This window comes from Ambystoma mexicanum, chromosome 1q (genome assembly GCF_040938575.1).
Source record: "Ambystoma mexicanum isolate Mex_15411 chromosome 1q, UKY_AmexF1_1, whole genome shotgun sequence".
In the NCBI taxonomy this organism is placed as follows: domain Eukaryota; kingdom Metazoa; phylum Chordata; class Amphibia; order Caudata; family Ambystomatidae; genus Ambystoma; species Ambystoma mexicanum.
The window spans coordinates 1,524,995,389-1,525,009,093 of NC_090922.1; the positions used below are offsets into that span (position 1 = coordinate 1,524,995,389).

The following is a 13,705-nucleotide window of genomic DNA, read 5'->3' on the forward strand; positions in this document are numbered from 1 at the left end:
CAGAAATGTTCCAGTCCGTTGAGTAATTGGCTCTTTAAAGGGTGGTTTCATACCTACCTACGGAACCACTCTGTTTGACACGAAGATTGAACTATATGAGTTTGTTAGAAAACTTAAACTTAAGGTCTTATTTGAAGAATTAGAAACTCAAGACAATTCTACCAAGATCCCCAATTACCAGGAATTCAGAACAAAGAGCGGATTTGTGCCACCCATCATAGTACCATCTATTGATATCTTTCAGAAGCTGGTAACCCTTGACCTAGAACGAATCAGCTACAAAACTCCTCCACACAGGAATCTCAAACCCCACGAGATTAGACTAATTAAGGATTCATACAGCGACAAGGATATAACTATCCGCCCAGCTGATAAAGGGGGTGTGTTAGTTATCCAAAACATGGTGGATTACGACATAGAATGTACCCGACAACTCCAAGATCGTACTATATATGCCACCCTGGACCATGATCCGACTATTGCTATTAAACAGAACTTGGAAACCTTATTGGATAAAGCTCTCGAGCTAGAATGGATCAATGAACACACAAAGAAGTTCCTGCTCAACAGCCACCCCAGAATCCCGAACTTCTATACTTTACCAAAGATCCACAAAGACACCATTAAACCACCAGGAAGACCAATAGTTGCTGGGATGGAAGCATCAACCAACCTCTAGGCAGCTACATTGACTTTTTCCTGCAGCCTCTTATACAGAAACCTCCCACATACACCCGTGACACTACTCATTTCTTGCAAAAACTCAATTCTACAACTTTTCAACAGAATGACCTGATGTTTACCATTGATGTCAGAAGCTTATACACTTCCATACCACATAACCCTGGGATTGAATAAGTGGAATGGCTTCTATTACAGACATCTGAAGTTCGTGCACAGAAAGAATTCATATTTGCACTTTTACAGTTCATTGCAGAAAATTCTTATTTCCAATACAGCAACCAGTTCTACTTACAAACCTCAGGGACATCAATGGGGGCCACCATGGCACCCACATATGCCAATTGCTTTATGTACAAGTTTGAGATGGACAATGTACTTAATAAACAGGAATGGAACAAGGACATTCACTTCTGGACACGTTACATTGATGACATTTTCAGTGTGTGGAAAGGCACTAGGGCAACTTTTGATACCTTTTTTGAATACCTGAACAATAATGACCAACATATTCAATTTACAAGAGACATCTCGCATGATACAATCACTTTTCTAGACGTTTCGATCAAAAAACAAGCAACTGGCTACAGCACTTCTCTGTTCTGCAAATCAACTGACCGCAATAACCTTTTACACCATCTAAGCAGACCATCCACCTTATGGCGATTTTGCGATTTGCAAAAAAATCGGAAAACGTGCCATTTCCCGCAATTTTCGCTATAAGTCATTAAATGAGCGCGAAAAAGACACGTTAGCTTAGTGTGTCTTCTTTCGCGCTCATTTAATGATTTAGAGCGAACACAGCGGGCTGCTGATTGCAGCATCTTGAGGGTTAACACCTCTGCGCTCACGTTGCAGGCCCGGGGTTGGAGGAGGGTCACGCAGGCCTGGGAGATGCACAGCATTTGGCTGTGTCCCCAGGCCCCTTCCACGCCCATTAGCGAGTGCCTGCCCTGCCGAGCTGACAGTTGGTGAAGCATAGCCAGGTAAGCACTGGCCTGCCCACCAATCTGCCCCCAACTAAGGCAAGAGCACCGAAACCGGCCAAATTGGTGTTTTCATTACACCTTCCTGTCGAGCGCCGGAAAGCATAAACTTAATGCTTTCCGACGCTCGTAGCTACGAGCGTCTACAATTGGTATGATGCGGCTGGGCTGCATCATACCAATTGTCAGACGCTCGTAGCTGTATTCGTTTCAAATTGTTTTACAATTGGTATCATGGGCTGCATGATACCATATGTAAAACAATTTGAAACTAATACAGCTACAAGCGTCTACATTTGGTATCATGCAGCCCATGATAGCAATTGAAGACGCTTGTATATCTGTATTCGTTTCAAATTGCTAATTGGTAACAGCATGCACCCCTGTCAAGAAAGCTGTGTTCATCTCTGGCTGTACTGCACTCTACAATGGCTGGGATAACGCTAGAAAACGTGCACCTGGCTGGCAGCGTGATTCCCACCCACAGATGGACAGATAAAGAGAGAGTGTGAGAGGGAGTGAGAGAGAGAGAGAGAGAGAGAGAGAGAGATGGGGAGAGAGCAAGAGTGCAGAGAGAGGGTGCAGAGAGTCAAGGAAAGACAGAGAGACAGAGAGAGAGAGAGAGAGAGAGAGAGAGAGAGTTTTACTTCCCCCCCCCCTCCTTTGTTTGCTGTTTGGTGGAAATTGGGCAAGCATGGCTTTATGGAGAGTGCAGCTCGACTTGGCTACCCTAAGGTAGAATTGACAATATATATATATATATATATATATATATATATATATATATATATATATATATATATATATATATGTATCTGGGAGAGAGAGAGTGAGAGCGGAAGAGAGATAGAGAGAGAAAGAGGGTGCAGAGAGACAAGGGGAGACAGTTTGTGTGTGTGTCTGGGAGAGAGAAAGAGATAGAGAGAGAACGAGGGTGCAGAGAGACAAGGAGAGACAGAGTTTGTGTGTGTGCGTGTGGGAGAGAGAGCGAGAGAGAAAGGGAGATGGAGAGAGAAAGAGGGTGTAGAGAGACAAGGAAAGACAAAGAGTGTGTGTTTGGGGGGCAGAGAGAGAGTGAGAGAAAGAGAGATAGAGAGAGAAAGAGGGCGCAGAGATACAAGGAGAGACAGAGAGAGTGAGGGAGTACGAGGCTCTGGGGCAGCTCAAATACTGATATTCTTTTTGCCTAAAACATGTCTCGAAAATTGAGACATTTTAGATATAATGTACTAAACTGATTTCCAAAAGGTGATTTTCTATGGCAAAAGCAGAAAAAATGAGGATTGAGCTGACAAAAAAGCTTAGATTGGTATCAGCATACCACCAATTATAAATCAATTTGAAACGAATACACCTATGAGCGTCTTCAATTGGTATCATGGGCTGCATGATACCAAATGAAGACGCTCATAGCTGCATTCGTTTCAAATTGTTTTACAATTGGTATCATGCAGCCCATGATACCAATTGTAGACAACCGTAGCTGTATTTCTTTCAAATTACTTTACAATTGGGCTCATGCAGCCCAGCCTTGAATCACGTTTGTTGTTTTTATGAAAGGCAAATGCTATTGGTCCTGTGCAATTTTGGTGGTTATGCAAAGCCAATTTAATGAAATATGCATATTTCACCTTGATATGCTAATTTGTGGTGACATCACATGCCATTGCATTTGTTGATGAATCCCCCACTTTAATTTGTAGGACTTGACCCCTGGTAGTGTTCTGATGTTTCATTTGTTTGTGGGTGTATTAAGTCATCATGTGTGGGTGGCATAACCAAGGAATGATGACCCCCCCAAGAGAGTTCATTTTTTGGCTAGGTATTATGGGCTCTTGCAGTTACTGCTACTGCATTGCCCCTGTGTCTTGGGCCTCATGACTTCCTTCCATGGAGAAGTATAGAGTTGTTCCCCCCCTCTCTCCTGGGGCCATAGGACGAACGAAAAGAAAACTGAGGGGCTTCAACCAGGGTTACACCTTTGAATTCAAGCCCCTCTGTTTCTTTGTTTTCCACTTGTCTGCTGGAAGTAGTGGTGCAGCACCATTTCCATGGAGCTGATCAGACTATACCCCCCCTCCCCCACCACAATCCAAAATGTTAGGCTGTGGTGAGTCGACCTGCCTGTCCTACAGAGCGTGGCCAGACACAACAGGACACAACATTTTGTTCCTCACTGACAAGGCCTTGCAATTACCAACTAACAGCAGCACCTGGCAATTCCTATACACAGTTGTGTTAAAAGCAAGTCAATACTGTTGGATTAGCGATTGCTCGTTTTTAAAAGGCTTCAGTGACGGACACTCATAGTGCTTATAAATCAACTTACAGAAGGCATTAACTCAGAAGACTGCTTTGAAAAAACACTGACGGGCACTTCTGTCTCACAGTTTGATGGTAATGCTTGATAAAGTTACCTCAAAGAGATTCCAGGAGGATGTGTTCTGGGCAGGCTGGAAGTGGGTGGGAATGGCTATAGGGATATGGGGGGAATTAAGTCTGGATTTGAAATGCAGCCTGTATCGTGTGTGATGCACTAACGTCATGAAGTTAGATATATTGCTGTGTAATGAGACTGCCAACATATTCCAATTGTACTTTTTACAGTAGACAACGAAAACTTCCTGGTTAAAGAAGAGTGCCAGAGAGCATACATGCCAACATTTTGACATGCCTGGGAGGGAGATTTCTACAGAGAAATCGGGAGACAACAATTTCCCGATAGGAATGCATTGGGGAAATAATTATTTTAGGCGGGAGAACGTGAAAAATAGCAGTATTTTTCACTAAAAAATTGGGAGGCTCCCGCCTAAATCGGAAGTGTTGGCATGTATGAGAGAGCAAAGACCAGTTAGCAAGGTTAGTCTTCCATGCCACAGTGGGCAGGTGGGATGTCAAGGGTACTGTGCAGATCACTGCTGGTTGGAGATGTGGCATTTTGAGGAGTTAGAGTAAGTAATCAGGATCAGGCAGTTATGGTTGCGCCAGTCACTTCCCTAATTACGAGCATTCTCAACTACTATTCAGTCACTCCATAAACATACCAAAATAAGGAACCCACAGAGTCTGTTAGATGCAACCTGGGGAATTCATTTTTTTCCGTTTGAGCAATGACAATGCAGTGTTCAGAATGTAATTTTTTGTGCAACCCTGGCTGCTCCAACAGTATGCATACTCTGTTGGTTTGGAGCAGCAAGGGAGATTGATTGTTTTCTGCTTTCAAAAGTATGCAATGTGCAGCTTAGCAAGGATGCATCTTTGTTCTGTATTCCACCAGGAACATATTTTGACATTCCTGAGCTAAGAAGCAGGATCTGTACATCACAGAAGACACCACTGCAGCTGACACCGCAGCTGACTTTTTGCAGAACGGTCAATTGGGAAGGAGAGCACCACACCGCAGCAGAAGACTGCTGGACCAGTCAAAGGACACAATGGAGAAATTCTTGCAACCGTTGAAGCCTGAGAAGAATCGCTCCCATTTGGCCACACAGATAAGTGCAGCTGACAAAGCAAAACAGTACAGCAAGATAATGTATGCAGATGGTGGAGTCATGTTTTGCTCTGTATGTAATGTAGCCGTGGACCACGTTCGTAAATACACTGTTGATGTGCACATGCGCTGAAAAAAGCAGACAAAACATTGCGGAGATGATGCTGAGCCTCATTCAACCTCAAAACGTCCCAGGCAAACTACTGTTACCTCAAGCTTTGGAAAAGTTACAGCTGCTAGGGCAGCCAATCATGATCTAATCATTGACTGGATAAATGTGTGCACGGCCCTAAATATCCCGCTAAGCAAAACCGACCATCCTGTGCTGCGCAGGTTCCTTCATGACAAAGTCCGCAATGGTGGCGCCATCCCTGGAATTCACCAGCTCCAGGAGAGGTATTTGCCTGAAAGATACAGGCAGGCCAAAAATGACCTCAAGGAGAAACTGAAAAATCAAGACATATGCGTCATATTCGATGAGACACCGGATGCTGAAGGACGCTGTGTCCTCAATATATTATTTGGAGCAGTTTGGATGATTGATGGCAGTCAAAGAATACACACATACCTTGCTGACACAGTGTTCCTAGCGCAGTGCAACCATGCCACAGCTGCACAGACAGTTGTGAGGGTTCTCACTGACTACGACATTGCATTTCAAAATGTTCTGTGCTTCAACACGGACAATGCTGCATACATGCTTAAGGCATACAAAACTGTTCTAAAAAATCTATATCCAAACTCTATCCACATCACATGCTTGGCACACATCCTCAACCTTGTTGGGGAGTCTTTCCGAAAACCATTTGTTGAGCTGAATGCGTTCATAATGTACTTCTCTAGGATTTTCTATATGGCTGGTAGCAGAAAGCGGACATTCTTACAACACCTCACTGAGACCCATGGAATGCAACCCCGAATGGCACCCGACCCATGCAGTACCCGTTGGAATTCTTGGTTTGCTGCAGTTCAGTATCACTGCAAACATTTCCACACATATTCTGGTTTTGTGGAATATGAGATGCATCTCAGTAAGTCACCCCCGATTCCTTAGAAAACCTTCAAAGGATTCTCAGTGGCAACAGCAAGAATTGCACCAAGGTTCAGCTGGAGATGGTGGCTGACAAGTGCCAGAGCATCCTGTTTCTTACTGACATCTTTCAGAGTCAGATACCTGTTGCCATGAAGGTGTACGATTATCTTGAAGACCTACACATTAACTTTACCAACAATTCTGTGCTGACATTGGAGTCACTGCAGCCTTTTCTTGACTCCAGAGAAGGAACTACATTGAGTCTGAATCAGAAAGAACAGCTGATGGATCAGCTTACTCAGGCTTTTGAAAATGTTCTCGACAAGCTAGGCAAATACATGGATCGTGGTCAGCCTGGGATAAACTTCTTAAAACTGGTACGCATATTTAATCCAGCACGCCTTAGCATTCTAACACAAGACAAAAATGACTATTCTGCTATCCCAGGACTAAGTGAGGTTCCTGATCAGGAGTTTCTTCTGTACTTTGAAATTTTAGGTCCAGAGGCAGTTCGTGCATCCGTCTCTGGAATAATTGACACAGACATTTTCTGGCAAGGGATGGCTGACCGTCTACCTGTACTATCAAAAGTGGCTAGGGCATACAAAGGCTGTGTCATAAATTCTGCCGATGCAGAGAGGAGTAACAGCATTTACAAAATTATTTTGGCTGCTATGCGTCGATCGCTTGCCGAGAAAACAATACAAGCACTTGTGTTTTTGCACTACAACCAGCAGCAACGGGATGTTGAGTTTGCTTCTGGTTCAATCGAGGACTTGCAACAAAACTGTCAAGTTTTAGAAGCAGAGTGTGAAGATGAGTCTGATGAAAACTAAAATACTATTTGTAGGTTTGTTAAAAGATCCCCACACCACCTCAAACGTTCCTGTTTCAATGTGCAAAACTCTTTACTGTTCAAGTTCTTGGTTTTAGGCTAAAAAAGATGTTAAATTATGTATTTTTCAACAATAAAAAATGCCGCAAAAAACGCAGTTGTGTGCTGCATTTTTTTTATTTTTGTGCTGCAATATTTTCCATTTCATGCCGCAATATTCTGGAGGGTCTGTCTAAGCTTCCATCAGCCAGGTCTTCTCAGAAATCTCCCATATAGCCAATTGCTACGGGTTAAAAAGATTGTGAGTGACCCAGATGACTGCACAGCACAACTAGAGATGAAAGAGAAATTCCTAGAACGTTGTTACAAACCAGAAGAACTCGACACAGCATCTGCAAGAGTTAGTACCCTGGCACGTGAGACCCTACTGTCCACCCAAAACCCTAAAAAGAAGAGAGAATTAAAGTCACCGGTATATGTATCCAAATTCTCCATTCAAAGCAATAAGATTAAGAAAACCATCAAGAAACACTAGGGGATCTTTAAAAATGATATCAGGGTACAAAATGTATTCAGTGAATTACCAGTGTTTGCCTACCAACGCAGTAGGAATCTCAGAGACGAATTGGTGCATACGAGACCACCCCTTAAAGAGCCAATTACTTAACGGACTGGAACATTTCCTTGTCTTCATTGTATTAACTGTAACTCAGTAATCAAGGACAATGTCATTAACCACCCCAGAACAGGGAAGAAGATTCTCCTTAAAACATACGGAACCTGTGACAGTATCAACACTATTTATGGCATCAAATGCCCATGCGGAAAATTCTATGTGGGCCAATCCACAAGAACAGCTAAGACACGGTGGAATGAACACCGGTCTTGCATCCGGAATGCAAATATGAACTCGGCCGTGGCGCGCCACTGGATTGAAGATGGACATAATCTGACACAAAAAAGATTTGTGATTTTGGAGGTACTAACAAAGAACAATCTACATGAAGATTTGGGTCAGCGGCTTAACCGCAGGGAGTCCTTCTGGATAGACAAACTCAGTAGTCTAACACCTAATGGACTCAATGAGGAAATCAATTATCATTGTTTCTTATGATCATGTGTTATTTCTATTGCTATGTCCCTAGATAACTAAGTATATGATGACATCACAAACTTTAACATGGTATTTTCTGTGCGGACCTACCAACCAACCTGCTGTATCGCCTGGACTCTTAGTCTGGGACCCAAGGTGCCATCCTTTGACGACACCAACCACAGCAGCGATATATATGAGTATGCAAAATAGGTATATTTGCACGTCCATACTTCTTCTGAAATTTGAACAACATTGCTGCACATCCTGGACCATGTGTCTAGGACCCAAGGTGCCACACATGGACGACACCAACGGCAGCAGTGTTGTAGACAAACACCTTAGATGTTTTCATTTATCACTGTTTTATTTTACTGCATTCATTTTTGTATTTTATGTATGTTATGTTATTTGTTACTGTTACATCTATCCTCTCTTTTGTTAATAGTATTTTTTCTATTTCCATCTTACTTTCTGATTTTCTGTTTTTCTTTTTTTATCACTCCACTATTCCACATTTGTACACATGAGGTCTGATAAATGGTTTATTCGATCTATATCAAGCTTTCTGGCTTGATTGCAGCAATAGAGTCGGAACGCGCGCCCATTCGGGCCGCGATGCGTTCACGTGTCGTTTATATGAAGTGTTGCCTTAGTAACGCTTCGATGCAACAGCCGTAGTTCTGTTCATGCCGGCAAGGAGAGAACTTCTCCGCTCCCGTGACTAGCACGGTAAGACTTTCCACACCCCTCTAATTACTTTTAACCACGGATATTACCGTTCACAATAAACGGTCTCTTTTGCTTGCAGTAATCACATTGCAGGCTGTCTTTCTGCACGGATTTCCGTCAGGCAGGTACTTTTGATCAACACATGGACTCCATTTTGCCACACTCTGCATTCAACTTATAAATCACAGGTAACCTGTCATTCCTCTTTTTTATTCAACCAATGGATATCTATATTTCACAGCAACTCTGTTTTGTTTTGTTTGTTTTTTCCTTCTCTACTCATCCACTTCCACAGCTAAATGGTATGTTCTTAACATTACTATGTTGTTATATGACACCAATTGTATACGTACTTGAACTGTTTTTTTTTGTTGGTTTTTTTGATTTGTGAAATTGAATGGATTATCTTTAGACTGGCCCTGATGAAGGAAATCTATTTCCGAAATGCATTGGCAACTTTGGTCTGATTGATATAATGGATTGTGGCAAATTCTTCCTCACTAAGAAAATATTAGTGACTTCTCATTTTTGAGATTATTTTTGATAAAAATTGTTTTGAAAAACAGCAAAAAGCTTTCCGTTTTGTCTTCTCTAAACTTGAGATATTTTTTTACTACCCAGTCGAACTGACAGTAACTTCGACTAAGCACACATCCAGTCTGGGTTATATAAGAGAGGGGCTACGTAACTTGGTATATCACCTGGTCTTTTGCTTCACGTGTATTTTGGGTTTGGGTGTCCCCAAACTCGTCGCAGCCAGCTCCTTTTCCAAATTGTTTGAAAAAGTCTCCTTTTGTTTACAATTTTGATTACCAAAGAGACATGGATTTATCATTAAGTGGTGCCCACTCACTTCACTTCTAAGAGGGGCAAGTAAGACCAGCATTCAGAAATCACAAGTTATACAAAACTATGCTATCTACCCCGCGTGTCACATATCTCTGAAGCGCAAAAGGAATTGCACTGGTTACCTGTAACAGCTTGGGTCCAGTTTAAGTTACTTTCGCTGGGCCACAAGTGGATTCATGGTGTTGCACCTACCCACTTTTCTGAGAGACTGACTAAACATGAACCAAGTAGAGCTCTAAGATCCATCGGTACTTGGCTGCTCGCCTGTCCTAAAGCCAGATACGTTTTGGGCAACGGAAGATCCTTTGTCATATTGGCCCCGAAAGCATGGAATACCCGGCCAGGAACTTAACTTACTCCAATTTCGTAAACGCCTGAAGACTTTGTTGTGCACACACGTCATGACCCTACAAAACTTCCGCATTGTCCTGTGTTGCCTTTAGTCTTTGTGTGCGCCCATATGCTTGTGGCGCGTTATACACATATAAATGGACATCCATTGAATAGACATCAACATATCTGAGGACTGTGCATGTCATTTGCATGTAACTGCATGTTATTCAGTGTAATGTGTTTTCCGTGTAAAGTGTATCAGAGCCCTCAAAGGTAGACAGTTGCCCTTGCTGTTGATAGCATGTTTTATAATAACCTGTAACCCCTCCACACCCCCTCACCCCCTCCTTATCGCTGTGGCCGACAGAATATGGCTTAGTCCCAGAAAAACTGTCACGGGCATTGCACTCCTCTCTGCGCCTGGACACACAGCATTACATGTGATAATGTCGTTAAAATAGTCACCTCTGCTAGTAATTGTACTGTCGCCTAAACTCGAATTAGTTTTTGCATGCAATATCATTCTCTTTTCATGCTTTTTCAGACTTCCGTCTGTCGCAAGAACATTCAGCCCACAGCACTTCAAGGCCATAACAATGGCAGTAGGCGCTATAAAATGATCAAGTAATATAACAACGTACAATACGCCTAACCTCACTACTGCCAGTTCCCTCCACTCACCCCCTTTCCGTCTACTACCCACACCTACTTCCTGCTAGCCGTCCCTCTCATCCTCTCCCCTCACCCATTCTTTTTCCCCAGCCCTAACCTTTATCCTTTTCCCTGTACGTACCTCCTTGCTCACTTACCTCCTCTGCCCCTTCCCTCCAGCCTCTCGCTACCCTCCCCCCAGCCTCCTCTACCCTCTACATAAAACCTCCCCTCCTATTTCCCCCAGGTGGAGGCCCTTTTCCTCCAATCGCTCTCTTCCCTACACCCACCCAAGCATTCATCCTATTTTTCCTCCCTCTGCTTACAGCCTTCTTGCCCCTCCATTTACCCTCCTTTTGCCTCACCCTTGCTTCCCTATCCTCACCCCTCACTTCCCAGCCCCCTGTACCGTCCTCTTCCCCCCTGGGTGTGGTGCCGCGCTCGGCAGGGTGGGGCCCGCTTCTTGGGCCCAGCTCTGAGGGAGGGAGGGAGAGAGTGACTGAGTGAGTCAGGCAGGGTGGGGCCCGCCGCGCTCACTTCCCTCACTCCTCCCACCCGGCCTCCTTCTCTCGGTCTCTCTCCGGCCGGTGCCCGGCGCCTCCTGCCTCTCTCCAGACCCCGCTCCCCGGAACCCCCAGGTGAGTTACCCCCACGGGTGTGGGTGGAGGGGCGGTGGTGAGTGTGTCACAAGAAACCCAAAGGACACCTTTTGAGTAACCACTTCTTGGGTGGGTTTGTGTGGCTTTGGGGCCGTTGTGGTGTGCTTACATCCTCTTGTGTGTTGGCGAGGAATGCCTGTTGTAACTGTGAGTGTGACTTGCGTCACTGCTGTGACTGTGGGTGTGCGCTCCCTCCGCTTCCTGGTCCGCCACAGAAAGGCTTTTGAAAGCGGTGGGATCTCATCTGAACTGGCCGCCCGAGACCCCCTGTGAGTGAGTATGTGTGCGCAGTAGCCTGCCCCGTGTGGAGGGTCCCACGCTGCCGAGTGGGTAGTTGGGCCTGTGTGCAGTATGTTGTGGAGCGGTGTTGAATAATCCGCTTGTGTAATTTCTCTTCGCTCTGGGTGGGCCTGTTTTTGTTCTGTGTTTCTGGAACCTGTTGTGTGAGAGATGCTTTCGTGTGTGATTCAACCCCCTCCCCTTGAAGGCAACGGGGTTAATCCTTCTTAGTTGCGTCCACAGAGTTTGTGTGCCTGCGATGTGTGTGGGGGTAATGTTTGCAGTGTCAGGTGTTCAGACTTGTATGTATGTATGTATGTGATGTGTGTGGAGCTGAGTATTTGGTTTGTGTGCAGGGGGATGAGTTACGTTTACATTTTCTGTGCGGGTTTCTGTGTCTGCACAGTTTTGACGTGTCTGTGTGGGTGGGGGAGTAGGTTTAGAAGTGCAGGAAGTATGTACGTGTTGCTGGATTGGGCATGATGTGGGTTAGAAGTCTGCTGGGGCTGTGTTTGTGTGTGTGTGCTATGAATCTGTGTCTGCACGGTTAACTTTCCAGCTGCCAGGTTTCGCCTGTCACTTCCTGTTTAGCCTCCTGGGGTGGGGTTGGGGGGGGGGGGGCTTATGCCATGGAGCGAGAGGTCTGTGATATGGTTGTGAGGGTGTTTTGTCAGGACTTGTGGCACACACAGAGATGCAGTGTGCACTTGGCTACAGTGTCTTGCACTCATTTTTGCAATCCGTGCACAGCTTGTCCTTCTGGTGAAGTTCACGGAGAGGGGTGGGGGAGGGAGCAGCAGCCCGGGGCGGAGGGAAGAGTTGACAGCCCAGCCAAGAGGAAGGAGGGGGGAGGCTGTGACCACGTGCCTCGCCGCTGGAGACAACTGGAGACTTTCTCCAGATCAGACTAGAGCAGGAATGGGGTGGAGAAAGGGAACGGGGGGAAGGGGCCACATGGATGATGGGCCCGCTCATGGAGGGTGTCGGTGGCGTGCGTCTGGGTGCTGCGGATAGGTTGTGGAAGGTGTCGGGGTGGGCTTCCGGGTGATGAGGAAAGGTTGTATAAGGTGTCAGTGGCGTGCTTCTGGGAGATTTGGGGGGGGGGGGGGGAGGGAGAATGATTGCGCAGGGTGTCGGTGGTGTCCGTCTAGATGATTGGGGGGGGGGGGGGTTTGAAGGGTGTCGGTGGTGTGCTTCTGGGTGAAGGGCAAGCTTGCGGAGAATGTCGTGGCGTGCTTCTGGGTGAGGGGGAGAGATTGTGCAGGTTGGGGTGTTGGTGATGTGTTTACGGATGATGAGGCAAGCTTGCATAGGGTGTAGGGGGCGTGTTCTTGGGTGATGGGACAAGCTGGCGGAGGGTGTAGGTGGCGTGCTTCTGGATGATGGTGAAAGGTTGGGGTGTCGGTGGCGTGCTTCTGGGTGATGGGGCAGCTTGCAAAGGGTGTAGGGGGCGTGTTTCTGGGTGATGGGACAAGCTGGCGGAGGGTGTAGGTGGCGTGCTTCTGGATGATGGTGAAAGGTTGGGGTGTCGGTGGCGTGCTTCTGGGTGATCGGGCAATTTTGGAGAGGGTGTAGGTGGCGTGGTGATGGGGACATGTTGTGGGTGGTGTATGTGGTGTGCTGGATGATGGGGCCATATTGCTGACGGTGTAAGTGATGTGGAAAGGTTGTGGGGGATGTCAGTGGCATGCTTCTGGGAGATTAGGTAATCTTGGAGAGGGTGTAGGTGTAGTGCTTCTGGGTGATGGGGGAAATCTTGCAGAGGGTGTCGGTGGCGTGCTTCTGGGTGATGGGGCAATCTTGCAGAGGGTGTAGGTGGCGTGCTTCTGGGTGATGGAGGAAATCTTGGAGGGTGTAGGTGATGTGGAAAGGTTGTAGGGGTGTTGGTGGCGGGCTTCTGGGCGATGGGGCAATCTTGCTGAAGGTGTAGGTGGCGTGCTTCTGGGTGATGGAGCAGTCTTGCTGATGTGGAAGGGCTGTGGGGGATGTAGGTGGCATGCTTCTGGGTGAAGGGGCAATCTTGGAGAGGGTGTAGGTATTGTGGAAAGGTTGTGGGGATGTCGGTGGCGTGCTTCTGGGTG

The 13,705-nt window shown here is 45.9% G+C and overlaps 1 protein-coding gene across 2 annotated transcripts in view; it reads left to right on the forward strand.

The window, feature by feature from the left end:
* The first annotated feature begins 11,038 nt into the window (after positions 1-11,038).
* ELOVL1 (ELOVL fatty acid elongase 1) overlaps positions 11,039-13,705 on the forward strand; it is a 228,062-nt gene continuing 225,395 nt past the window's right edge. Inside the window, exon 1 of one of the 2 annotated variants that reach the window (XM_069642437.1) lies at positions 11,039-11,324. The gene's annotated coding sequence lies outside the window, so the exon portion shown is untranslated. Of the gene's footprint in view, positions 11,325-11,540; positions 11,615-13,705 lie in introns of those variants that run through there. The other variant, XM_069642436.1, reaches the window with a different exon arrangement.